This window comes from Hypanus sabinus, chromosome 5, assembly GCF_030144855.1.
Source record: "Hypanus sabinus isolate sHypSab1 chromosome 5, sHypSab1.hap1, whole genome shotgun sequence".
In the NCBI taxonomy this organism is placed as follows: Eukaryota; Metazoa; Chordata; class Chondrichthyes; order Myliobatiformes; family Dasyatidae; genus Hypanus; species Hypanus sabinus.
This window is the reverse complement of record NC_082710.1, coordinates 36,326,347-36,352,946: the sequence shown is the minus strand read 5'-3', so window position 1 is coordinate 36,352,946 and position 26,600 is coordinate 36,326,347. Positions and strand designations below refer to the sequence as shown.

The 26,600-nt window shown below is 43.2% G+C and overlaps 1 protein-coding gene and 1 long non-coding RNA gene across 16 annotated transcripts in view; one reads left to right on the top strand and one right to left on the bottom strand.

Annotated features, from left to right (window-relative positions):
* Positions 1 to 981, bottom strand: part of LOC132394062 (beta-1,3-galactosyl-O-glycosyl-glycoprotein beta-1,6-N-acetylglucosaminyltransferase-like) — a 70,615-nt gene extending 69,634 nt beyond the window's left edge. For 9 of the 15 annotated variants that reach the window (XM_059969741.1, XM_059969738.1, XM_059969740.1 and 6 more), the window contains exon 1: positions 703 to 981. The gene's annotated coding sequence lies outside the window, so the exon portion shown is untranslated. Of the gene's footprint in view, positions 1 to 42; positions 199 to 249; positions 633 to 702 lie in introns of those variants that run through there. The other 6 variants (XM_059969746.1, XM_059969749.1, XM_059969748.1 and 3 more) reach the window with 3 other exon arrangements.
* Positions 780 to 5,456, top strand: LOC132394064 (uncharacterized). The gene is made up of 3 exons (XR_009512158.1): positions 780 to 909; positions 2,604 to 2,756; positions 4,885 to 5,456. It is a non-coding gene; the product is annotated as an uncharacterized LOC132394064 (long non-coding RNA).
* Positions 5,457 to 26,600: the final 21,144 nt, after the last annotated feature.

The window sequence follows — 26,600 nt, the reverse complement described above, 5'->3', positions numbered from 1 at the left end:
ATATGCAGCTGATTCCATCATACATTAAAATTGTTAAAGTACCTTTATCGTTGTCACCTTACTAGTTGCCGTCCGTCAAGTCACAAGGCAAGTAATAAAAAGTGAAGCAAAATTTCAAAAAGTTCTTACTGAAGGATCAGGTCGTGTGATGCCCCGCTCCAGAAAATTCTGGGTTCTTACTTCTCGAGCGGCCCAAGACTGCAGTTTAAGAGATACTATGTTGTAAAAGTGGAGAAGGACTCAACTTACATGCAAGCAGAAGCCCAAATCAAGGACGTGTCCCGTCGGCATTCCTAATGAACGAGCAGCCTATTTCTTGACAAGAACTTCTGAAAAACCCTCTTGCACTACTGTCTATTCTTTATAGGTACTGGGTTTTAGGCCACAAGGAAGAGCTATTCCTTACTACTGCGCTGAATTATTTATTTTACGTGCGGAGTCCCAATGCCAAAAAACAACCGTTTAAACTCCATGAAAAGAAGTGAGATCTGAATGCATCCTCGGCTTCTCAGCACTGTACAACAGGGCGGACATGGTATACGCCTGTGTATTATGTAAAAATGTAATTACAGATGCCGTGGCAAGGTTGGATGAATACATCGTACAGTGCAATAAGCATTGAAACTGTAAGAGACGAATAAGCTGACATTACGGTAGCAGCAATGCACGATTAAGAGAGCTGCAAAAACGTTCGAGACTTACTGCACGTCCAGATCCAGGAAGCAAAGAGCTTCATTTCATTTCTCTCGTGCGCGGAGCTCTGCGGGAGAGAACGCTAAGGGAAATGGACAAGCAACGGGCTAAGAAATACACGGTCCCGCACCGACAGCACGCTTCCTCTGCGCACACTTTGTCTTCCTGTTACTCTCACCAAGCTCTTTCGGAGTTCACTGGCTTAGCTGCGGCTAGGTAACTGTAATGAAGTGAGAGCATCCGGCTCCCTTCGCTTCATCCTCGCTCACGTTACCGCGGCGTTGCTTCTCGAACTGGTGATGCATTGAGGAAATATGAGCTGATATTGTTGAATTTGCATCTCGGAAAGGAAGTCAGATCTTTTGATAAGAGAGCAGAGGGTATACCTTGAAATTGACAAGAACGTAGTTAATCAGGTTTTGCCATAATGGGTAAAAAAAACAGAAAAACTCATCCAATTTTAATTTTTTTTAAAAAAAGAATCCTCCTGTACGTCCAGTGATTGCAGTGGAATTGTATTAATAGGTACCTGGGCCTGCTGAGATCCTCCAGCATTTTGTGTGTGTTGCTTGTTTTAATAGGTATTCACATGTGCTGAATTTTGCAAAATTCAGGTTAGCAAAATAATTTTGAGACTGGTTGACAAAAGAGGAGCGACATTGGAACCTGGGCTGTGGTAAAGGCAGGGTAAGCACCTAGACATGATTTTGTGTACTCTGAAAATCTTGGTCAAGTGTTCTGAGGCGGAGAGATTTCTAGCAATGAAAAGTTGATGCGGGTGAAATATCATTTCAAAGTGCTGACGAGTGGGGCTAGTGAAAGCTCTATCTGGTGTTTCAAGACGTCATAAAGAACAGAGAGAGAAAGAGTATTTAGAGATACAGAGCCATCAATTGCTGAAATTCTTAAATAAAAGGGAATGCCAGAAATCCCAGCAGGTAAGGCAGTATGCAGAGAGAAAGAGGCGCTGCCTGTTCCCCGCAGATGCCAGCTTCCCTCTGAACACCCGATCACTCCTTGTCCTTAAACCAAAACTGGTCATTTTAAATGTAAGAGAGAAAGACTATTTATCTGAACTTGTTGGATTTGGTTGTGAGGGGTTTATGTTCAATTTCCAGAGCATCTTTTGTCTGAACAATGGGAAGCTCAGGGACCCCTTGTGGACTGAATGCAGGTTCCCTACCAAAACATCGACCACATCTCCCTTTGCTTTCACCAATGTAGAGGGAAGCCCACTCTGAACACGAGAAAATTTGCAGATGCCAGAAATCCAAGCAATGCGCATAAAATGCTGGAGGAACTCAGCAGGCCAGTCAGCATCAATGGAGCCCTTCATCAGGACTGAATACCAAATGCAGTATGCTACATTGGAATAAATGCAAGTGAGCCACTTCAACTGGCAATAGTTTTGTTCGGGCCCAAGCGCGGAATGATGTAAAAGTGCCAATGTTACATGTCCTCAATTGCATGGGAGAGTGACTCGGAAAGTTTCTAGCAATGGAAGTAATTCAAGGACCTGCGCAGAAAATGTCACTTCAAAATGCTGAGGGGACGGGTGGGTGAAAACTGTATTTGGTTGTGAGATCTGGAATGAAGGTGGCAGAAACACCTTCAAAAATTGATGCCTCTGAAAGGGGGCATCCATCATTAAGGACCCCCATCACTCGGGACATGTCCTCTTTTCATTGATACCATCAAGGAGGAAGTACAGGAGCTTGAAGACATACACTCTATGTTTCAGGAACAGCTTCATCCCCTCCACCATCATATTTCTGAATGGACAATAAATTGATGAACACTACCTCACTCATTTTTCCCTCTATTTTTGCACTACTTATTTAATTCAATTTTTTTTAATATATATGTACTTCTGATAATAATTTATATATTTTTATTATTATGTATTGCAGTGTACTCCTACCACAAAATGACAAATCTCACAAATTATGCCTGTGATATTAAACCTGATTCTGATTCTGACTCCATCTACTTGCCTGGATGGGAGAGTTCGAACAGCACTCAGGAAGATTGACAATGCCAAAGAAAAAGCATCTGGTTGATTGGTATGATATCTTCCACATACAACCTCATTTCCTGCACCTCTGACCAACGCTGACTGTAGAATCATTCACCAACAAGGTGTGCTACAGTTACTATCCTAGACTCTTACAGCCCATGCTAAGCTCATGACTCTCTACTACGTCTAATATAGATAGGGGCCTGGTGTATAGGAATATCATCATCTGCATGTTCCACTCAAAGCTGCACATCCCACAAATTCACTGTTACTTGGTCTAAATCCTCGCAGGTGGTGGTGTAGTGATATCTGCACTCGACCTCGAGGCAAGTGGTCCCGGGTTCAGATCTGGCTGGCTCCTTGCACAGTTTCCAACCATGCTCGTTGAGTGTCCAGCCAGCTACTCAGCCTCATAAAAACCAGACAAAATGGCCTGGTGTACCACAAGGTGCAGAGAGGAATAACCAACTGGTCTAAATCCTGGAACTACCTCCCAACAGTGTTGTAGGGGCACCTTCTCCAGAAACCGTAAAACCCTTCTGGATCCCTTATTCTTCAGGGGAATTAAGAATAGTCTGCCACCGATGCTTAGATCCCAAAATATGAGTAAATGAAAGTTTTCTCATGATAAGCTGCCCACTTACTTAGAATGATCATTGAAAATTCTAAATTATATTGATATATTCAACTATGACAAAAATCTGAGAATATCAGCAAATTTCTTCTGTGATTTCACTTAGTTCCTGCTTTCGTTGTGCTTCTGTCTCTCTTGACACTGATGTATCGTCTGTGGAAGCCTGCTGACTTTCAGTGGAAGGTACCCCAGATCCACTAGAAGGATAAATTCAGATAGTTCCAGAGTTAGAAGGCCTGCCACTCGGCTACACCTTCTCACTATTAGTGACAACAGGCTGAATTGTTTAGTAGGTAGAGCAGAACAACAGTGTTGAGGTGAGAAATGTGGAAATTCTCAGAAGAAATAGTAGATTTGGACTCCATGGAATCAAGGCCATCCTCCCCATTTAGCAGTTGAACAAACCTGATATTCTGTTGGAAGACACATTATTATAGCCAGTTTGAACACCAGCGCCTAGAGCATGGGTCGGCAACCCGCGGCTCCGGAGCCGCATGCGGCTCTTTCATCTCTGTGCTGCGGCTCCCCGTAGTTTGTTAGTTTTTGAAATGTAATTCGAAATTTGAAGATTATGGTGATCTTGTACAATCTAAAAACGTTGTGGAGACCCCATTTCTGGCACATCCGAACTGGCTCACAATTAGCCACCGTTCCGGCTAAGGGAGATAGCCTACGGGGGTTTGTGAGTACGTGTCTTTTGGAGCATCCGCGCCCATGGGGACGGGTAGAGGGAGGCTTTAAATCAAGGCTGTTTAGTTCGAATAAAGTTACCTTTGACTGCAGTGTCGTTATTTTAGCGCTGCGTGTAGCGCTACACCGCTACAACGTGTTTTTTATCGCTATTAATATACATCACCACTGCCAATGCCTAACACCCGCCAGTGCGCGCTTTCTTTTAATTCTTCGATCCAAGGTAGGCTAACTATGGAGTAACCTTCAACCCAACATCTTTTTTTCGGAGTTCAAAATGTTTTTGTTGCATGCAGAAATGTAATTTAGTTTTCTCTGCAGGAGTTCATCAGTTTCATAAATGCAACACATTATAGTTTGTTTATACATAGCATAAAGGCAAAAAAAAACCGTTGTATGCAGTGTTATTTCATTTTAAATGTCAAACGGGTTTTGTGGCTCCCAGTGTTTTCTGTTCTGTGGGAAATGGGTCCATATTGGCTCTTTCAGTGGTAAACGTTGCCGACCCCTGACCTAGAGCCACAATACAAGCTTTGAACTGTAACAGTTTCAATGAAAGTTAATTTACCTGAGACACTAAGTCATTGTTTTATCTCTTTTGAAATGCTACTTGATTTGGACTATTCTGAATGCTTTCGATTTTTAGTTATGGCAATAGATAAATAGGCCAATCATTTGACCACACACACTCGCTCTCTCTCTCTCTCTCTCTCTCTCTCTCTCTCTCTCTCTCTCTCTCTCTCTCTCTCTCTCTCTCTCTCTCTCTCTCTCTCTCTCTCTCTTCCTCTCACATTCTGGACGTGTCCTGGTTGATAGCTTAATTGTTTACTGTAAATTGTCCCTCGTGTAGGTGGCTGGCAGGAGAATCAAGAGAAAGAAAAGAAAATCTGCAGATGCTGGAAATCCAAGCAATGCTCACAAAATGCTGGAGGAACTCAGCAAGCCAGACGGAATCAAGGAAAAGAGTAAAGTCGATGTTTTGGGCTGCAGGGTTTCAGGCTGACTGGTTACAATGTAGCCAGTCAATTCTGCTTAGGTATTTATTAATTATTATCATACGATGCTCACTGTTTATGAATCCGTAAAACTCATCCATTTACTGCCATTTTGTTAACCATCTTTCCCACTAATGTGAAGAAAAAATGTGCTGCACCTATTTTTAACTCAGATCTCTCCCTCTCCTTCTCCCTCTCCCATGAGTTTTATTCATGATATCTTGGGGAAGGGAACTCAAACTCCAAATAAAAGCGAGAGCCCAGCCAGGTAAGTCTAGACCCTAAGGCAATGAGGCAAATAAGTCCATATATCATTAGCCACTTCATTTCCCTTCCGTTTTCCTTCCTTCTTTTTCAGTACACTATCAGACTCTGGAAGAGAGGGTCGTGCACCCAATTGGCTTTGGCCGGCATCACAGCACTTCCAACTGGGAGAGGGACAGAGGACGGGGGGGGGAGGGGGAAGGGGAGAGGGGGATGGAGAGGGACTTCTCAAGGGCAAATAGTGTTGGGCAATAAATGCTGGCCTATCTGCCAACATCCACATCCTGTAAATGAATAAATGAATAAATGAAAATCATCTCAAACTGCGTCACTGAATTGCAGCAAAGGTGGCTGGAGTAGGGGCGAGTACTCTTTTAAAATAATTGCTCATACTCTGTTTGCCTTGCTGCTGTAAAGTGTTGTGTAACAACTGGTTTGAGGAGTAGCATTACTGTTTGAGAGCCAGTACTATGCAGGAGTGGCCCAATATTATAGGCACTGCCTTTTCATCCATCACAGGCGTTGTCACCACAGCTTGTAGGCAGTCAGGCAGGCAACGCACCACAGGTGGTAAATGAATGAACTAATATTCCATTGGACTTTTCAAGCCACTGTGTTCCTGAGTCAGCAAGGTGCTCGCAAATCCTTCCTTTTCATTAGTATATAACTGGAAGGATTTAGAGTAGTCAGGAATGACCAAGGCTGGTGCGTGGACCACTTCCTATTTCCGAGCCTCATATGCCTGTGCCATTTCTGGGCTCCATTGGACCTGCAGATTTTCTCTTGTTTCTGAATCAAGAAGAAGTTGTTATCCAATAAATCAAATTATCGAGGTTGGTGATAAAGGCTATATTATCGACAAATGGGTTCTGGTGATGGAGAGTTTATAGAGAAAGGATCATATGTCAATGCATGGTAGTAAAGTGTGCAATGATAATCAGAACTTGTCAGGAAGAGAGTACACGTAGCCATTAGGTTACAATTTTTCTCTTTATTTCAGAGTTGCAGCATCTGCAGTTTTATTGTTTTCCAATCACTCTTTGTAGAGGCAATTAGATTGTTGGGTCAATCCGAAGGGTAAATAATCCATTGTTCTTCACTTGCATGGATTCAGTGTAACGTAAGGGACTATGCTAAAGACATGCAGGAGGAAGGTCTTTGGATATGCGGTTTGTATATCAATTGGAAAACTATCTTGCCAAGTATTTATTATTTTGGGTTTTCAGGATAAATGGTCTCAAGAACACTTTAGTACTTTGACCTAAGATTTTGAGAATTTAATGAACCCTCACATTCCTTAGTAATTTCCTTCATTCATAAAATAACATAAATAGATAAAAATTACTGTCTGTTCCAAAAACATCACAAAAACTATTTAGGTAGGTGACAATATTTTGTCTTGGACACATGGGAACAATTCTATCAGTTCACACAGGTATTTAATTTGATATCTCCTTGCAACACAGGAAGCAGAAGAACTTTAGCACCGAAATCTCTTGCAAGAAGTTAAATAGCTGGACTGAGGCTGGTTTGCCTGCTTCTTCTAAAATGATCAAGAATCTATCACAGATTTAAGCAGCTTCATAACATTTCATACATTTTTTGTTAAAAACCTTCAGATGCGGGAAATCCGTTATCTACAAAAAACACAGGAAATGCTGGAAACATTCAACAAGTTGGGCACCGTTTGTGGGAAGAAACAGTTAATATTTTAGGTATGGGACTTTTTATCAGACCTGGGAAAGAGAAGCAAATCAGTATAGTTATCAGATGAGGTAAGACTTTGGGCTGGAGTGGAATTGAGTGGGAGTGGAATTGGGTAGAGCAAGGTGAATTTGTCTGAAAGAATGGGACAAGCAACAGTGGGAGTTAAAGTGAAATTTAATTTCATTGCATGTGCAATAGATTGCTGATGAGAAGAATGTGGTGTACTCCCAGCAAATAAATGTGTGTAGACTGAGCTGCCAAAGGAAATGATAGAGGCAACTATCAACAACGGTCTAACAACAGCTGAAAGATATTTGAACAGGTTCATGGATGGGAAATGTTTATAGAGATAGACCAAATACAGGGAAATAGGATTAATTCAGAAAAGTAGATCTTTCGATGTAGATGAGTTGGAATTAAGGGCCTTTTTATTTGCTGTTTAAATCCATCACTCCATCTCTCTATAAAGTGGCAGGACACTGAGGGTCACTCTTGTGGATTTCTGTGCAAAGTGACCACCAGGGCTAGAGGAGGAACACCAAAGTGGAAGATATGCAAGTAAATCACTACCCATCGGAATGGTGGGTGCCTGGATGAAAAGACAGATACTACACCTCCTGTGGTTGCCCAGCAAAGTGTGACATGTCAGGTGGGGACAGAAGACCTGACGGGGATCCATGAATGCAGCAATCCCTTTGAAATATTGAAGGAGGGGAAGAGAAGAATATTGTTTGGCAGTGGGAACTTACTGGAGCTGCTGGAAATTGCAAACGTTGAAAGAAGATGAGGTTCAATACAATCTGAAAGAGTAACACCTCTTTTTCCATCAGAGCACAGTGCTGCCTCCAGCACTTAATATCAAATTCTCGAAATTTACAGAACTTGCTCTTTCTTACCATCCACTCTTCCCAGCCATTATTTTGGCTCAGCCTTTCTTTTTCTCCATTTTATTTATTGCATATAGAATCTGGCCAACCTTTCATTAACAATGAATTATACAGAGAGAGAACATTACCTTAACTCAACTGCAACATTAGGTCTCTACTCTTCAGAGCATTGCCCTTTGCTCTACTCCCCATCCCTCCCGCACTTCTCCAGCAACCTGGGCAAACTTATCTCCCTCTTTGCCAGTTCCTGAACTGCAATTTTACCTGTTTCTCTTCCCTCAGATGTTGTCTGAGCTGCTGTGAATTTCCTGAACTTTTTGTTAATAACCCTTCTTACTGAGTTATTATGTTAGGAGACTTGTTTCTAAATCTGTAATAGTTCTTACAAATGAAAGCCCCAATTTTAATTTGGCAATATTGAGTCAGATGGCAAGACATTTTGAAGACACAAGAGACTGATGCTAGAACCTGAAGCAAATCCTTTGACAAGGTTCCATGTGGCAAGTTGGTCGGGAAGGTTAGGTCCCATGAGATTGAGGGAGAGCTAGTTAGAATCACAGTTGACTCACAGATAAGAAGCAGAAGGTGGTAGAAGGTAGTGACTTGCAGTATGCCACAGAGCTTTGTCTTTAAACCCTTGTTATCTGTTATTTATATAAATGACTTGGATGTAAAAACACAAGGCTTGATAAGCAAGTTTGCAGATGATATGAAATTAGGACAGGTTGGTGGAAGTGCAAGGTTTTTATCTTAGATTATAGGAAGTCTTGATTAGGGAAGTGGGCTGAGGAGTGGCAAATGGATTTCAATATAGGCAAGTGTGAGGTAATGCATTTTGGAAAGACAAACCAGTGTAGAACCTTAACTACATATTGTAGGGCACCAGCAAGTGAAATGGAACAAAGAAACCCAGAAGCATGAGTGTATAGTTCACTGGAAGTGATATCAGAGATAGATAGATACATGGATGGGAGGGGCCTGGAGGAATATGACCTGAAAGGAGGAAACTGGGGCAATGTAATTGGCATGGACTTGTTGGGCTGAATGGCTTGTGTCCATACCCTATTGCTCTATGACACTATGTGAAGACACTGGAGGAGCATGGTGGGTCAGACAGCATCTATGTTGGGAAATGGACTGTCAGTGCTTTTGGGGCAATATCTTGACTAATATTTTTGGTCCCTTTGCCTTTATCGCTTTGCTTCCACAGATACTGCTTGATCCATTGAATTTTCCAGTGATCTAGTTTTTGCTCCGGGTCCGGGCACCTGTAGTCGCGTGTCTCCAGCTTGTTCAGATTGATAGCTGTGCATCACTGCCATCTATTGTCAGATTCAGAACAATACAGTACCAGCAGGTCACAAAATGAAGTTCTGAAGTTGCCTAGAAAATCATTTCCATTTTGGTGGTGTAACTGTGGCTTATAATCACAATACCTAGTGCTCTGCTTTTGAAATTCATTCTATTGAACTCAATAGAGAGCAAAAAAAAAATCAAAGACAAAATACAACACAATGTACAATGCAGAGTGCATTAAAAATTCAACATGAGCAAACAGAGGTTAATTTCTAGTTAAGTATCTTCAAAGATTGCTCTATTGCAGATATGAAATGATTGCTCCAGATTTTATACTGAAGCTCATTAGAATATTTTTTCTATAGTTTAGCTTGTGTGACAATGCAGCAGAGAACATTAATGAATGTGCAATCTACATTAAGAGATGACAAATAATTCATCTTTACTCAGCTACAAAGTGTTTCTGAGATTGGATTAATCTTGGAGAGAGAAAGAGAAATTTGCAAGCTGGAAATATGAAAGTGGAACAAAAGATTTAGGGGAGAACTTCTATAGAGCTTCATTCAAGTCGCAGAAAATGGTGGAAGCAATGAATTGTATAGCAAGACATTTGGAAATACTGTAATTTGCAGAAATTATGTGGAGACAGGAAGCTGATTCTGGAACAAGAAACTATGTGGTAGAACAATTATCCCCTTGTGTAAAGAATAGTCAAATGGACATAGAATATGTGGAGGATAGGATTTCCAATATGACCCTCTCAGTAATTGTCCCCCTGTGTATATTTAATTTACTACAGTACATTAGAAATACAACAGTACAGCAAATAAGAAATAGGCACAGCTCTGTTCTTAAATGAAGGAAAGCAATTCAAACGTAGCAAGGAAGTATTAACCAGTTATGTATTCAATAATCCATGTCGGAAATAGAGAGACACAAGAGACTGCAGATGCTGGAATCTTGAGCATCAAAAAGGTACTGTTGGAACTCAGTATGTCAGGCAGCATCTATGGAGGGCACTGGACAGGTGAAGGTCTTGACCAAAAGCATCTGCTGTCCATTTCCCTCCATAGATGCGTCTTGGACTGTTGAGTTCACCCAGTGCCTTTTGTATTGTATGAGTGAAATGTCACTGCTATTACACCAGAAAACTCTGCAGGCTAACCCTTTAGTCTGCAGAACTACAGATAAAAGAATTTTACAAGTGGTTCTTACCACTTGCACCTTCCCGTTCATGCAAATTTCATCCTGTTGATTGACTTTTACTGGTCAGTATTTTTTAATATTTCCAACCACTCCATTCCCACAGCCTTCCCTAATGACATATCTCCTCCAGTCCTACAACTATCCTCCACTTCTGACCTCGACCATTTTTGCTTTCACTTACCATGAGAATAAGCGCTGAAATATTCTCTCTGAATATTTTCAGATGCCTTCTTAGACTTGCGGATGCAGGGGACTGCAGGTGCTGGAATTTGGAGCAACAAATAATCTGCTGGAGGAACTCAGTGATTTGAGCAGCATCTGTGGCAGGAGTGGAATTGATGGTGCTTCGGGTTGAAACCCTGCAAGGACCTGCAAATCCAATAAGGTCCACGGCCAGCAATGGCCTACTTTGAGGATTGCAAACGAGGAAACAAAGGTGACATCGGCACTACCTAAGGCAGGAGACCAACTCTTATGAAGAGTAGCAAAAGGAGCCTCCCAAATATACATGTGATTAGACCCAAGAATAATGGGAGACAGACAAAAAGTTAGAGCCTAAATTAACTATTGCATGATTAATGCTGTGCACCTGTGTGTGAATAAAGCTAGGTAAACACCTAGATCTGATTTGTGTAGTTTGTTTGCCTCATAAGAGTAAAGCACCTGGATAAAGCACACTTGGTCAAAGTGCTCAGAAAACATAGGAGCAACACGTGTGGGCCTAAGGGATTGCTTCTGCGCTGTCCTGTATATGAATCAATATATCACAACTTCACAGTGCAGTTCAGAATGAGAAACCTTGCACACTCTCAGATTTCGACCCTTTCTCGCTTGAGTCTCACTTAGAATAACTGGAATGTTATAGTTCCTCATATCCATCACTGAATCACTATGCAGATCCTTCTCTTTCCATTCCCTAAACAACCAGGTCAACCCAATTCTACTTTCCTGGGTTCAATCCCACAATGAGGGGCAACTTCCTATTTTATATCTCTAGTGGCATGCATGTAACATCGGGAAATGTCTGTGGGCTGCCAGATTCTACATGCATGTCACTACAAGATGAATAAGACTTTATTAGAGTAAAAGAGGGCCAACTACCTGCTGTAGGCACAGATAAAATTCTATGGAAATTTCTCCAGTCCTCCAAACTCCAGAGAGTATGAAGGAGTCCAAGGGAATGCCCAGTAGGAGCTGTTGTGTATCCAGGGAAAACCTAGGAAGCAATAAAATCAGTCTAACAGAAGAAAGGTGGAAAGTAGATATTTTACTACATTTCAACTATTAATCCAAATGTGACATTTCTTCAAGGAGTGAGGAGGTGCATTTGCAAGTTATCTGTTTGATCAATCATAAAATAAGACCCAAGAACAAAGATCACATGGACCACAAGACTGGTGATGCCAATTGATACTCAGATTGTCACCTAACCCTCCACCAGCCCTTATCTGTCCCTCTCCTTACTCCTGTCCATCCTACTTAATCTCTTCCTCTGTCTATCCGTGCCTACTCAATTCACAGTAAAACAATCCTTATATAACTGATTAACTGATATAGAACTAGCTTGCAAAAAAAAAGAGTGGTATATTAATTGATTTTCAACCGAAACTGGGTCACTTCTTTTATATGAAGCCACGATTGATCTAAATTGCCAAATACAGTATTTGTGCACACTCTTAAACAATGCGGACAACTTTAGAGCTCCGGTGAGCAATACAGCAGTGATTCTGCTCATTTACCACCCACCAGCTAAGCACTCAGATGTGGATAAACTCAGAAATCACTGGCCTGAAGTTCTAGCAACTGGGCAACATATTTTATGAAAGCTGGATATAATCTATTGATAGTAGAAGCAGGAAATCTTCTTACCAAAAGATAGCACATATTGTCACTTGTGAAGAGCAAGAGGATAAGACGTGAGAGAATAGGACCAATCAAGTGTGACAGTGGAAAAGTGTGTATGGAACCGGAGGAGTAAGCGGAGATACTTAATGAATACTTTGCTTCAGTTTTCACTACGGAAAAGGACCTTGGTGATTGTAGGGATGACTTACAGCGGACTGAAAAGCTTGAGCATATGGACATTAAGAAAGAGGATGCGCTGGAGCTTTTGGAAAGCATCAAGTTGGGACTGGATGAGATGTACCCCAGGCTACTGTGGGAGGTGAGGGAGGAGATTGCTGAGCCTCTGGTGATGATCTTTGCATCATCAATCGGGGTGGGAGAGATTCCGGAGGACTAGAGGGTTGTGGATGTTGTTCCCTTATTCAAGAAAGGGAGTAGAGATAGATCAGGAAATTATAGACCAGTGAGTCTTACTTCAGTTGTTGGTAAGTTGATGGAGAAGATCCTGAGAGGCAGTGTTTATGAACATTTGGAGAGGCATAATTAGGGATAGTTAGCTTGGCTCTTTCAATGGCAGGCAATATATGTAGTGTATATGAATTTTAGCAAGGCATTTGATAAGGTACCCCATGCAAAGCTTATTGAGAAAGTAAGGAGGCATGGGATCCAAGGGGACATTGCTTTGTGGATCCAGAACTGGCTTGCCCACAGAAGGCAAAGTGTGGTTGTAGACTGGTCATATTCTGCATGGAGGTCAGAGACCAGTGGTGTGTCTCAGGAATCTATTCTGGGACCCCTTCTCTCCCTGATTTTTATAAATGACCTGGGTGAGGAAGTGGAGGGATGGTTTAGTAAATCTGCTGATGACGCAAAGGTTGGGGGTGTTGTGGAGGGCTGTCAGAGATTACAGCATGAAATCAATAGGATGCAAAACTGGACTGAGAATTGGCAGATGGAGTGTGAGGTGGTTCATTTTGCTAGGTGAAATATGATGGCAGAATATATATTAATGGTAAAACTCTTGGCAGTGCATAGGATCAGAGGGATCTTGGGGTCCGAGTCCATACGACACTCAAAGCTGCTGCGCAGGTTGACTGTGTGGTTAAGAAGGCATTGGCTTTCGTCAACTGTGGGATTGAGTTTAAGAGCTGAGAAGTAATGTTACAGTTATATAGGACCCTGCTCAGACCCCACTTGGAGTACTGTGCTCAGTTCTGGTCACCTCACTACAGGAAAGATGTGGAAACTATAGAAAGGGTGCAGAGAAGATTTACAACAATGTTGCCTGGATTGAGAGCATGCCTTATGAGAATAGGTTGAGTGAACTCGGCCTGGAGCGACAAAGGATGAGAGGTGACCTGATAGAGGTGTATAAGATAATGAGAGGCATTGATCCTTTTTGCAGGGCTGAAGTGGCTAATCCAAGAGGGCACAGTTTTAAGGTGCTTGGAAGTACGTACAGAGGAGATGTCAGGGGTAAGTTTTTTTATGCAGAGACTAGTGAGTGCATGAAATGGACTGCCGGTGATGTAGGGGGAGGCGGATATGATTGGGTGTTCTAAGAAACTCCTGGATAGGTACGTGGAGCTTAGAAAAATAGAAGGCTATGGGTAATTTCTAAAGTAAGTACATGTTCAGCACAGCATTGTGGGCTGAAGGGCATGTATTCTGCTGTAGGTTTTCTGTTTCTATGAGGGAATTCATAGCAATTATTGTAATTAAAATTAATTGATCACCTAAAACATATTTGGCATAATGATGTTTTATAGCAACTTTTTGTTTATAATTTTCTTCTGTCTTTCAGAAGAATGTTGGCTGAATGGCTTCAAAGTTACTTAAAGCATATTTGAAGGAATTTTGAAAGAGTTATTAAGACTAAGAAGTACTTTGAGCTTTTAGGGGATTTAACCATGAAGATCATAGGGATTGCTAAACAATGAATTGAATTGGACTGTGAAAGTTTCTCAGCAACCAGTCATTTAAAATGTGATGAATGATCTTGTGCCCATTGTTAGCAGAAAAGTAAAATACCTTAAAGTAAATAAATCTCCAGGCTGGATGAGATTTATCCCATGCTGCAATGGGAGGAAAGGGAAGATTTTTTTTTAACTCCTCAAGTGAAGTACCTGATGACTGGAGGTTAACAAATATGGTCTTCTTTTCAAGAAAGGCAGCAGGGAAAAGCTTGGCAATTTATAAACCCATAAGCCTAACATCAGAAGTAGGGAAGATCTGAAGAACAACACTAATGATCACTTGGAAAGACAGGGATAATCAGATATAGGCAGCTTAGCACTGTCAAGGATGGAGTTTGTTTAACAAATCTGAATGAATTTTTTGAGGAGGTAACAAACTTCATTAATAAATGCAGTGCAGTAGATGTTGTTTACATGGAATGAAGAATTCAAAGGTCTTCAATAAGACCTTTGAAAAGGTCCAATATGGCCCATGGAATACAAGGCAAGTTGGCCAATTGGATCCAATATAAGCTTGGTAATAGGAGAGAGAGGCTGATGATAGAGGGTTATTTTTGTGGTTGCATTCATGTGATTAGACGTAGGACCTTTAACTCTAAATTATTTGAAAGTAAACGCAGGAGGCATGATCATTAAGTTTGCAGATGACACAATGCTGGTGGATTTGTTGATGAGTACTGGGTTGATGAGAGTGTAGTCTAACACTACAAGGTTATAAGGGTTGAGCAATAGTATTGAAGTTTAATCCTGATGAATGTGAGGTGATGCATTTTGGGAGTATGAATGAGACTAGGACATGCACCATGAAAGGGAAGTCCTTAGGGAATATTAAGGAACAGAGGGGCCATGATGTGCAAATCCAAGTATCCTTGAAGTTGATGGAACATGGACAAAGAGGCCTAAGAGATATCGCATTTTCTATCTCAGAGGCTGACGTCAGAACATTTTTTAAGAGGGTGAATACTCACAAGGCATCAGGCCCTAGTGGTGTACCTGGTAGGGCATGAAAATTTGTGCCAATCAACTGGTGGGAGTGTTCAAGGACATCTACAATCTCTCACTACTGTTGTCAGAAGTTACCACCTACTTTGAAAAGGTGGCAATCATATCAGTGCTCAAGAAAAACAGCATGAGCTGCCTCAACAACTATCGCCCAGTTGTACTCACATTTACTGTAAAGAAATGTTTTGAGAGGTTGGTCATGGCCAGAATCAACTCCTGCCTAAGAAAGGTCCTAGACTCGCTGCAATTTACCTGTTGCCACAGTAGGTCTACACTGAACGCAATCTCACTGGACAATAGCAATACCTATATCAGGTTGCCGTTTATTGATTACAACATAGCGTTCAGTGCTATCATACCGTCAGTACTAATCAACAAGCTTGAAAACCTGGGACTCTGTACCTCCCTCTGCAACTGGATCCTTAACATTCTCAGTCAGTGTGGATTGGAAATAAAATCTCTTCCTCACGGGTGAACCTAAAGAACCTCAAGGTCATTGTCCCGTCTGGCAATTCCCCATCTTGCCATTATCTCATTGATTGTGTCGGCTGATTCCCAATGATTGCTAGTTCCATTAATTACCACGCACCCGGTTCCCATTAGCGAACACAGGATAAAGCTCGAGCATCACAGCCCTGCTTTGCCAGTTTGTTGGTCGACTCTAGGGTGAGTAAACCTCGTTTCCTGATTCCTTAGAACTGTCAGTTCTAAGCCCCACAACATTTCCTGGATATTCTACGTAGACCTTGTCTCTGTGTAAAGACTCTCCTGGATACTGGTTCTACATTTGCAACAGTACTAATGCCTCACGACTCTGTCTCTGCCCCTGTGAGCTGCACTCGAGTTCGACCCCAGCCATGTCCTTGCAACAGAATGAACTGGCCAAGAATGAACCCAGCGGACATGGACCCTGAGCAACAGGCCCTCGTCAGCCAAGGCACCCTACTGGGCTTACATGATCAATTACTCGGAGAAGTCATGAGAGATCTTTGTGCCTTGTCCGAGGATGTAAAGAAAGTCAGTGAGTAGGTTGTCTGGGTATCTGCTCTCCTTACTCCGTCCCTTCCAAGAACCCAGTCTGACCAAACCGTACAGCCTGGGATGGCTACGCCCCTTAAGTTGGCAACACAATCTTTTCGAGAGCTGTACGTACCCAAACCAGAACCCTACCCTGGGGACATAGGGAAGTGCTGAGCCTTCCTGCTACAATGCTCCTTGGTTTTCGAGCAACAGCCACATACATACACCCCAGACAGATCGAAAATTGTGTATATCATGGGGCTGTTACAAGAGGATGCCTTAGCATGGGCCACCGCGATCTGGGACAACAGGCCAATTCCTCCTTCTCCTCCTTCGTCTCCAAAATGAGGGAGGTTTTTGAACAGCCCATTCACGGAAAGGACACTGCCAAGCACCTGCTGACTCTCTTTCGGGGTTCACAAAGCGTAGCTGAATACTCCATTGAATTCTGAACATTAGCGGCCAACTCTGGATGGAATGACGAGGCACTATGGGAAGTGTTTCGACATGGCCTCTCAGACAAGAATTGGCGGCGAGGGATGACGCGGACAGCTTGGACTCTTTGGTCTCTCTAGCCACCAGGCTAGACAATTGACCGAAAGCGTCTGAGAAAAAACTGGTCGCCCTGCTCCTCGGGTCTCCCCATGGCCCATTTTACCACCTACAACCAGCCCTAACCTCTTTCTCCCTTCCATTCCTCACAGAGCTTTTGCTCCTACAGTTCTGGTGAATCAGACGACACTCCCTTCAGTTCCCCAAATCCAGATGCGGATCCCAACTCCCATGAACTATCAACAACAGTCCCTGTCCCTATCCGTGTTGGTGGATCCCGGTGCTGAGGGAAATCTGCTGGACGAGGACATAGCCTCCCAGGCCAGAATAACTCAGGAGTGTTAAGTACCCCTCTGGAGGCCCGGGCGCTGGATGGAAAACTTCTGGCTTGGGTCACCCACTGTACGCCACCCCTGACCTTGATTCTGTCTGGAAACCATCGAGAGAAGGTACGATTTAATCTCCTCCATTCTCCTCAAGTCCCTAGGATATCCCTGGCTGAACCATCACAACCCCCACATCGACTGGTCCACTGGGAGGATAGCCAGCTGGAGCCCATTTTGCCACACCACCTGTCTATGGTCGGCTCCATCCCCTTGGGAGCCTACTGCTACCTCGCCTGTCTTGGAACCCCTCGACTTATCCAGAGTTCCCGCAGAATACCGCGACCTAGGACAGCTATTCAGCAAAGGGCTCTTTCCCTGCCTCCACACCGCCTGTATGACTGCGCTATCGATCTTCTCCCTGGGGCCTCTTTACCCAGCTATATAACTTATCCCGACCTGAGAGAGAGGCCATAAAGAAATACATTAGTGAGGCCCTCATGGCGGGCATTATTCGACCCTCATCCTCCCTGGTGGGCTCCAGGTTCTTCTTTGTACGGAAAAAGAATGGGTCACTTCGGCCCTGTATCGATTACAATGGTCTAAACAACATAACCAGTAAAAATAAGTTCCAACATTAACTCGTTAACTCAGCATTTGAACCACTTCACGGAGCCACCATCTTCTTGAAGTTGGACCGTCGTAGCGCCTACCATCTAGTCAGAATAAGGGAGGGAGACGAGTGAAGACGGCTATAATACACCATTAGGCCACTTCGAAAACTTGGTCATGCCATTTGGCCTCACCAGAGCCCCCGCCATTTTTCAAACCCTAGTCAAAGATGTGCTGAGGGACTTTATTAACCGCTTTGTGTTTGGTTACCTAGAGGACATCTTCGTATTCTCCAGCAGCCTCCAGAAACACATTCAGCATGTCTGCCAAGTCCTACAGAGATGGTGGGAGAAAAAGTTATTTGTGAAAGTGGAAAAATGTGAATTCCACGTCCCCTTGGTCAGCTTCCTGGGCTACATCATCGAGAGCAGGCAGGTGAGGGCAGATCCTGAGAAGATCCGGGCGGTGGAAGAATGGCCCAGATCCACGACCTGCAAACAACTTAAGTGGTTTCGGGGGTTTGCTAACTTCTATCGCCGATTTATTAGGGACTACATATGGGTGGCGGTGCCCCTTACCTGACTTGCCTCGCCTACAATACCTTTTTGTTGGGATTCTGAGGCTGATTGGGCATTCACTGACCCAAAGAGGCAATTCACAACCACTCCCATCCTGGTCCAACCGGTCCCCTCCCATCAATTCATTGTAGAGGTTGATGCCTCTGACTCCGGGGTGGGAACAGTTCTGTCCCAATGATCAAGTCCAGACCAGAAGCTTCATCCCTGTTCCTTCTTTTCTCGCCGGCTATCCCCCGCTGAACGAAATTACGACATGGGGAACTTCTGGAGGTCAAGCTGGAGTTGGAGGAATGGAGGCATTGGCTGGAGGGGGCGGAACACCCGTTTATAGTTTGGACTGATCATAAGAACCTTGGATATATCCAGACCGCCAAACGCTTGAACTCACGCCAAGCCCGTTGGGCATTGTTTTTTGGATGATTCAAGTTTACTCTCACCTACTGTCCGGGGTCCAAGAACGGGAAACCTGACGCACTCTGTTGCCAGTACAATTCCAAGGAGGTCATTTCCAGCCCGGAGACCATCCTCCTACCATCCTGTGCGGTGGCAGCCCTCACTTGGGAAATTGAATCTATCATAAAAGAGTCCCAAAGGGATGACCCTGACCCCAGCAACGGTCCCGCCAATCGCCTTTTTGTGCTTGATTCCGTCAGGCCGCAGGTTTTCCAGTGGGGGCACACGTCTCGATTCGCCTGTCAACCGGCGGAGTGATAGGACATTGTCTCTCCTGAAAAGACACTTCTGGTGGCCTTCTTGGCATGTTCCATCTGTGCCTGCGGAAAAGTCTCCCACCAGCCACCTGCTGGATTACTTCGTCCCCTACCTGTCCTGGGTCGTACATTGCCCTAGATTTTGTCATCAGTCTACCCCCTTCACACGGAACCACCACCGTACTCACTGTGGTAGACTGCTTCTCCAAGATGCTGCATTTTGTAGCCCTCCCTAAACTCCCTTCGGCACAAGAGACTCCAGACCTTCTAGTCCGCCAAGTAGTCTGCTTCTACGGAATTCCTGCGGATATCATCTCCGATCAGGGTCCCCAATTCGTCTTGCAGGAATGGAGGTCTTTCTGCCAAAAGCCCTGGGTGCCTCCGCTAGCCTGTCATCCAGCTTCCATCCTCAGACGAACGGACAAATGGAACGGGTCAACCAGGATTTGGAGGCAGCGCATAACAATCAACAACCCATCTACCTGGAGTGACCACCTCGCGTAGGTAGAGTACGCCCACAACTCTCTGGTTAGAATGGCGACCGGAAGATCGCCTTTTGAATGCTCCATTGGGTACCAACCCCCCGCTGTTTCCGGTTCAAGAAGAGGAGATTGTGGTGCCGTATGTTCAGGCCCATATCGACCAGTGCTGCAAGGTCTGGGAGGACACACGTACGGCCCTGCTCCAATCAGCCGATCACCATCGGACTCCGGCATCTGAGTATTAACCTGGGTAGAAGGTGTGGCTATCATCCAAAGACGTCCCTCTCAAAAACGAGCCTAAGAAACTCACCCCTCGCTTCCTGGGACCTTTTGAGATGAAAGTATCATCAACCCCACAGCAGTCCGACTTAAACTACCTAAGTCTACGCATATCCACCCTATGTTTCACGTTTCCCAAATAAAACCCGTTTCCGCCCCTTGTGGCCTCCGGACAGACAGACAGACATGCATTATTGATCTCAAGGGAAACTGGGTTTCATTACAGTTGCACCAACCAAGAATAGTGTAGAAATATAGCAATATAAAACCATAAATAATTAAATAATAATAAGTAAATTATTCCAAGTGTAAATAAGTCCAGGACCAGCATATCGGCTCAGGGTGTCTGACACTCCAAGGGAGAAGTTGTAAAGTTTGATGGCCACAGGCAGGAATGACTTCCTATGATGCTCAGTGTTACATCTCGGTGGAATGAGTCTCTGGCTGAATGTACTCCTTGGCCTAACCAGTACATTATGGAGTGGATGGGAGACATTGTCCAAGATGGCATGCAACTTGGACAGCATCCTCTTTTCAGACACCACCGTCAGAGAGTCCAGTTCCACCCCCACAGCATCACTGGCCTTACAAATGAGTTTGTTGATTCTGTTGGTATCTGCTACCCTCAGCCTGCTGCCCCAGCACACAGCAGCAAACATGATAGCATTGGCCACCAAAGACTCGTAGAACATCCTCAGCATCGTCCGGCAGATGTTAAAAGACTTCAGTCTCCTCAGGAAGTAGAGACGGCTCTGACCCTTCTTGTAGACAGCCTCAGTGTTCTTTGACCAGTCCAGTTTATTGTCCATTCGTATCCCCAGGTATTTGTAATCCTCCACCCTGTCCACACTGACCCCTTGGATGGAAATAGGTGTCACTGGTGCTTTAGCCCTCCTCAGGTCCACCACCAGCTCCTTAGTCTTTTTCACTTTAAGCTGCAGATGATTCTGCTCGCACCATGTGACAAAATTTCCCACCGTAGCCCTGTACTCAGCCTCATCTCCCTTGCTGATGCATCCAACTATGTCAGAGTCATCAGAGAACTTCTAAAGATGGCAAGACTCTGTGCAGTAGATGAAGTCCGAGGTGTAGATGGTGAAGAGAAAGGGAGAAAGGGAAAGGCAAATGAAACCCCTCCACCTGCCCAGATCATCGACAACCGTCCAGCATACACTGTCCAGCGGCTACTGGATGTGCGCTGTTGGGGCAAGGACCTCCAATACCTGGTCGACTGGGAAGGGTACGGCACAGAGGAGCGTTCCTGGGTTCCTTGCTCCTTCATCCTGGACCCTTCCCTCATCCAGGATTTCATCGGGACCATCCGGACAAGCCTGAAGGATCACCTGGAGGATCCTGTTGAGGGGAGGGTACTGTCATGATCCCATCTAGCAATTCCCCATCTTGCTATTATTTCATTGATTGTGGCTTAATTCCTGTCGGCTGATTCCCAATGATTGCTAGTTCCATTAATTACCGCACACCCGGTTCCCATTAGCAAACACAGGATAAAGCTTGGGCATCACAGCCCTGCTTTGCCAGTTCGTTGGTCGACTCTAGGGTGAGTAAACCTCGTTTCCTGATTCCTTAGAACTGACAGTTCTAAGCCCTGCATCATTTCCTGGATATTCTAAGTAAACCTTGTCTCTGCATAAAGACTCTCCTGGATACTGGTTCCATGTTCATGGCGGTGCTAACGCCTCACGACTCGGTCTCCGCGCTTGTATCCTGCACTTGGGTTCACCCTGGTCACGTCCTTGCAACAGATGCAATGCTTAGACCACAGTTCTGCTCCCTCTATACCCATAACAGAGCGGCTAGGCACAACTCAAACTCCATCGATAAATGTGCTGTTAACACAACTTTTGTTTGTACAATTTCAGATGGCAATAAGGAGGTGTAAAGAAGTGAGATCGATCAGCTGATTGAGTTGGGTTGCAACAACAACCTTGTACTCAACGTCAGTGCGACCAAGGTATTGATCGTAGACTTCGGGAAGGTGAAGATGAAGGAACATAGACTAGTCCTTATCAAGGAATCAGCAGTGGGAAGGGTAAACAGTTTCGAGTTTCTGGATGTCACCATCTCCAGGGTGCAACATATTGATGCAATTACAAAGAAGGTATGACAGTAGCTATATTTCATTAGGAGTTTAACTCTAGCAAATTTCTACAGATGTGCCATGGAGAGCATTCTAACTGGTGGCATCACCATCTGGTATGGAGGGGCCACTGCATGGGGAAAGCTGCAGAGGATTGCAAACTCAGCCAGCACCATCATGGGCACTGGCCTCCTCAGCATCAAGGAGATAGTTAAAATGATGCCTCAAACAACTAGCATCAATCATTAAAGACTTCCACCACCCAGGCATGCCCTCTTCTCATTGCTACTATTAGGGAAGAAGTACAGGCGCATGAAGACACAAACTGAATATTTTAGGAACAGGTTTGTCCCCTCCGCCATCAAATTTCCAAATGGACAATGAAGTAGTGCGAACTACTATTTATGAAGTAGTACTTCATATGGATTAAATAGAGTAGTGCAAAGTGAGAGCAAAAACATTGTGAGGTGGTGTTCATGGGTTTGTTCATTATCCATTCAGAAATATATACCGTATATATTTCTCATTGCAATTTATAGTTTTTTTAATTTATTGCACTGTACCACTATACAAAACAACAAATTACATGACATATGCCTGTGATAGTAAACCTGATTCTGATTCTGCCCTTCATTGTTCAGAGTACTGAATATGTTAGCATCTGATAACGTTATGGTACCATTATCCTACACGATGTATCTGTCCATAATATCTTGCACAACAACACTACTTGCTCCCAAAGAAGTTTCAATTCTGCAAAAATTGAGAGGCACTTTAAAGAACATAATAAACAATTGCTCAATCCGCCTGCTGTGTGACCTTAGGGACATGTTTAATTCCATCATAAGCACTGATGGTAATAAACTAGCTGTTGCCCTCAGCAGGTAACCTTTCTAGAACCTTCCATTGTTTGAAACTGACAGTAAGAAGCCATTGCCATATGCAGGCATTCAGAATGGAACAGGATCTGTTTTGGCATGTGATAAACATATTTCATAAAGAAAGTAGATTTGTCATTGAGATCAAATCATTAGCCATTGTTTATTACCTTCAAAGCTTATAAAGCAATTATTTCCTAACTTGGCTAAAAGTTTTGCATTTGACTCATTCAGCCTGGCGGGAAAGGAAGGCCAGGATGGATGGACTTGATAGTCCATTACTTGATCTATTATGCCAGGCTACCTTTTACTAACTTTCATTCCCACAATAGAAATCTCCAATTTTCATTGACTTCAGCAGAGATTAGAAGTCATAGGCAGAATAAGGTACTTAAATAAAAAATCTCTGATATGGTCTTTAAGAAACCATGTGACCCAGATACCTCACCAACATATTATTGCATCAGCTGTGTGATGATGCCTTTTGGTAAATAATGTTTATAGAAGTTGTGAAATTCTGACTTTTTACATACCTTACTATGAAAGGACCAGGTTTTAAATTAATAGTTCTCATTTCTATTTATAATGGGGAAAATGATGGAAGCTGAGAAATTTAGGAACAAGAATTTTGATGATCTGAAACACAGTCACATTACAAAGCAGAAGATGCACTTGGTCTTAAAACACATGAAGCTGGATAAATTACTTAAGTCTGACTAAGTATATCCTAGGACATTTTGGGAAGCAATTAAGACCATAAGACATGGAAGCACAATTCAGTTACTCAGCCCCCTGAGCCTGCGTTGCCATTTAATCCTGTTGATTTATTTTCCCTGCCTTCTCCCCATAAACTCTGGCATCTTTACTTATCAAAAACCTTGCAAACTCTATTTTAAATACAATGGATTCTTATTTATTGGGACACATCAGGACCAATACGTTTTGGTCCAAACAAGCTGCTGCCCCAATTGTCTGAAGTTTCATGGAAGTAGTTAGAAAAGGAAAAAGTACAAACTACTATTTAACTGAATAACAAATGATGTACAGAACATATGAGAACACAACCGATGTTACTACAGTACTATAAAACGGTGTATTCATTTGTAATGGTTACTGATGGAGGTATGCTTGCATAGTACTTGATTAGTAAACTATTCATTTTTAGCCCCTTAAAGCATTGAGGTTTAACGCTTTCCCAATAACTAAAAATTTATTTTTTAGCAGTTCCTGACATAGTTGAACAACACAATACAGTTAAGTGATCCATTGCTTTCTTTGAACTTGAGAATGCTATGTATTTGTAGCAAAGGGAATTGTCCAGATTGGCATTATATAAAAGGCCTGTTTCATATGTATTGTAGATATTGCATTAACAAAATTTTTGAAGCAAGGTTGAGAGCAAAGATGAAATGCAGCCAAGGGCTCTGTCAACCATGGAAGACGGGGAAACCACTTTCCAGGAAGAAGGAAGGTACCTCAGAGCACAACAATTGTCAGTGATAATAACCCTGATTCTGATAAGACAGAGTCAAAGGAACTGAGAGAATGGAATGGAAGCTTTACAAGAGGAAGGGTGAGCAAATATAGGAAAAATAACTGTGAGTTTGCAATGGATATTTGTTCAAATATGTGTCTATGTACATTCACCTGGGCCTAAGTTATGCCTAGAGTTTTGTGGGAAATGTGGAGCAGTCTTTATTTCCGTCAAAATCCCCTGCCCCTCTCTGGTATGCCAATAATCATGTTGTTATTGCTCCTTTAATTCAAAAATGGAATACGTTTGATGAAATTCCACACTGATCTTTCTTACACTGGTCCACTCCTGACTCTTCCCTTTCCTGGATCTCAGGAGATAGGTTATCAATGAATATCCATTATGAACTCATCCAACAGCTCTTCACAACTTCCAATGCAATTTCACCATCAGAAACATTTTTCCCACTGCTTTCTCTTCAGCATTCACATTGCAAATCCCCAGCCTGTTTTTCCCTTCTCATGGCAATATCTGCTATAACCGCAGAAATCAGAACATCTGGTAATTTTGCCTCTTCTCATCTAGAAACCTGAACAGCCCATTCAGGTGAAACAGAAATTCACCTGCATTTCTTCCAATATAGTGCATTGAATCTGGTTTTCATTATGTGGTCTCCTCTAAATTAGGCAAAACAAATGCAGTTTGGGTGATACTTTCATTCAGTCCAAAGAGGGGCTGACCTTGAGTTTCCAGTTGCCTGCCACTTTAATTCCCCATCCTATTTCATTGTTATCCGTCTTTGGCCTCCTGAAACATTTAATAAGGGCTAAAGTAACATAAGGACATTCTTGCTATTGAGGGAGTGCAGCGTAAGTTCACAAGATTAATTCCCGGAATGGCGGGACTGTCATATGTTGAAAGATTGGAGCAACTGGGCTTCTATACACTGGAATTTAGAAGGATGAGAGGGGATCTGAATGAAACATATAAGATTATTAAGGGATTGGACACAATGGAGGCAGGAAGCATGTTCCCGCTGATGGGTGAGTCCAGAACTAGAGGCCACAGTTTAAGAATAAGGGGTAGGCCATTTAGAACAGAAATGCGGAAAAACTTTTTCACCCAGAGAGTGGTGGAAATGTGGAATGCTCTGCCCCAGAAGGCAGTGGAGGCCATGTCTCTGGATGCATTCAAGAAAGAGTTAGATAGAGCTCTTATAGATAGCGGGGTCAAGGGATATGGGGAGAGGGCAGGAATGGGGTACTGATTGTGTATGATCAGCCATGATCACAGTGAATGGCGGTGCTGGCTAGAAGGGCTGAATGGCCTACTCCTGCACCTACTGTCTATTCTGTTTCTCTTTCCACCAATACTGCCTGATGTGCTGCTTCCAGCATTTTCTGATTTTGACAAATGTCTAAAGGTGCTCTCCAATCAATTCATGTGCAAGTATGCCCAAAACATTATAGGAATTATGAAAGTGATGTGCAGGATGAGCTTGGGTTTAAGCTACAGGTTATAAAGCCAATATCTCTGGGTGGAATACGAGTCAGGTTATTCAAAACTGAATAATTGATGTACAACCATTAAGAGGGGGGAAATCATCAGAATTTGGTGTGTCTGGAATGGTTACACCATCAGAAATTGGGGCATTTGAATGGTTACATCATCAGAAATTGGGGTGTCTAGAATGGTTACATCTTAACTTTCAGAAATAAGGAAGCCTGGAAATGTAAGGCCCGTTCGTTTAAATAGTGAATGAATCAAGTATGTGCTCATTTTCCTTTGAGTGGAAAAGGTTGAGGGAACAACTATAGAGGTACATGAAATTATGATTAGTGTAGAAAACGTAGTTGTAGGAAACATTGTACAATAGGATTGAATAGGATGTTGGTGAGACCACACTTGTCACGATGTGCTCATTTCTAGTTGCTGTTCTGTAGAAAGGATGTGACTAAGCTGGAGAGGGTATTCACTAAGATATTCACAGGGATGTTGCTGGGACTGAGCATCTTGAGAGAGAAGGAGCAATTGCATAGGATGGAACAGTTTACCCTGTAGTAGAGGAGCTGAAGATTGGAATAATAGAGGTTTCTAAGGGCATATATAAAGCAGAATGTCATAGTCTCTTTCACAGGGTAGGCATGACAAAATTAGAGCTCATAGGTTTAAGTGGAAAGGGGCAAGACTTTCATTGTAGTCCTGATGAAGGGTCTTGGCCAGAAATGTTGACTGCTTATTTCCCTCCATGGATGCTGCCTGAGCTGCTGAGTTCCATCAGCATTTTGTGTGTGTTGCTTATTCGTTAAGATCACAACAATAACATAGCAGGAGTCAGATTATTCGAATTTCTGCAGTGGCAGCTTTGAGAAGGAAGGCAGT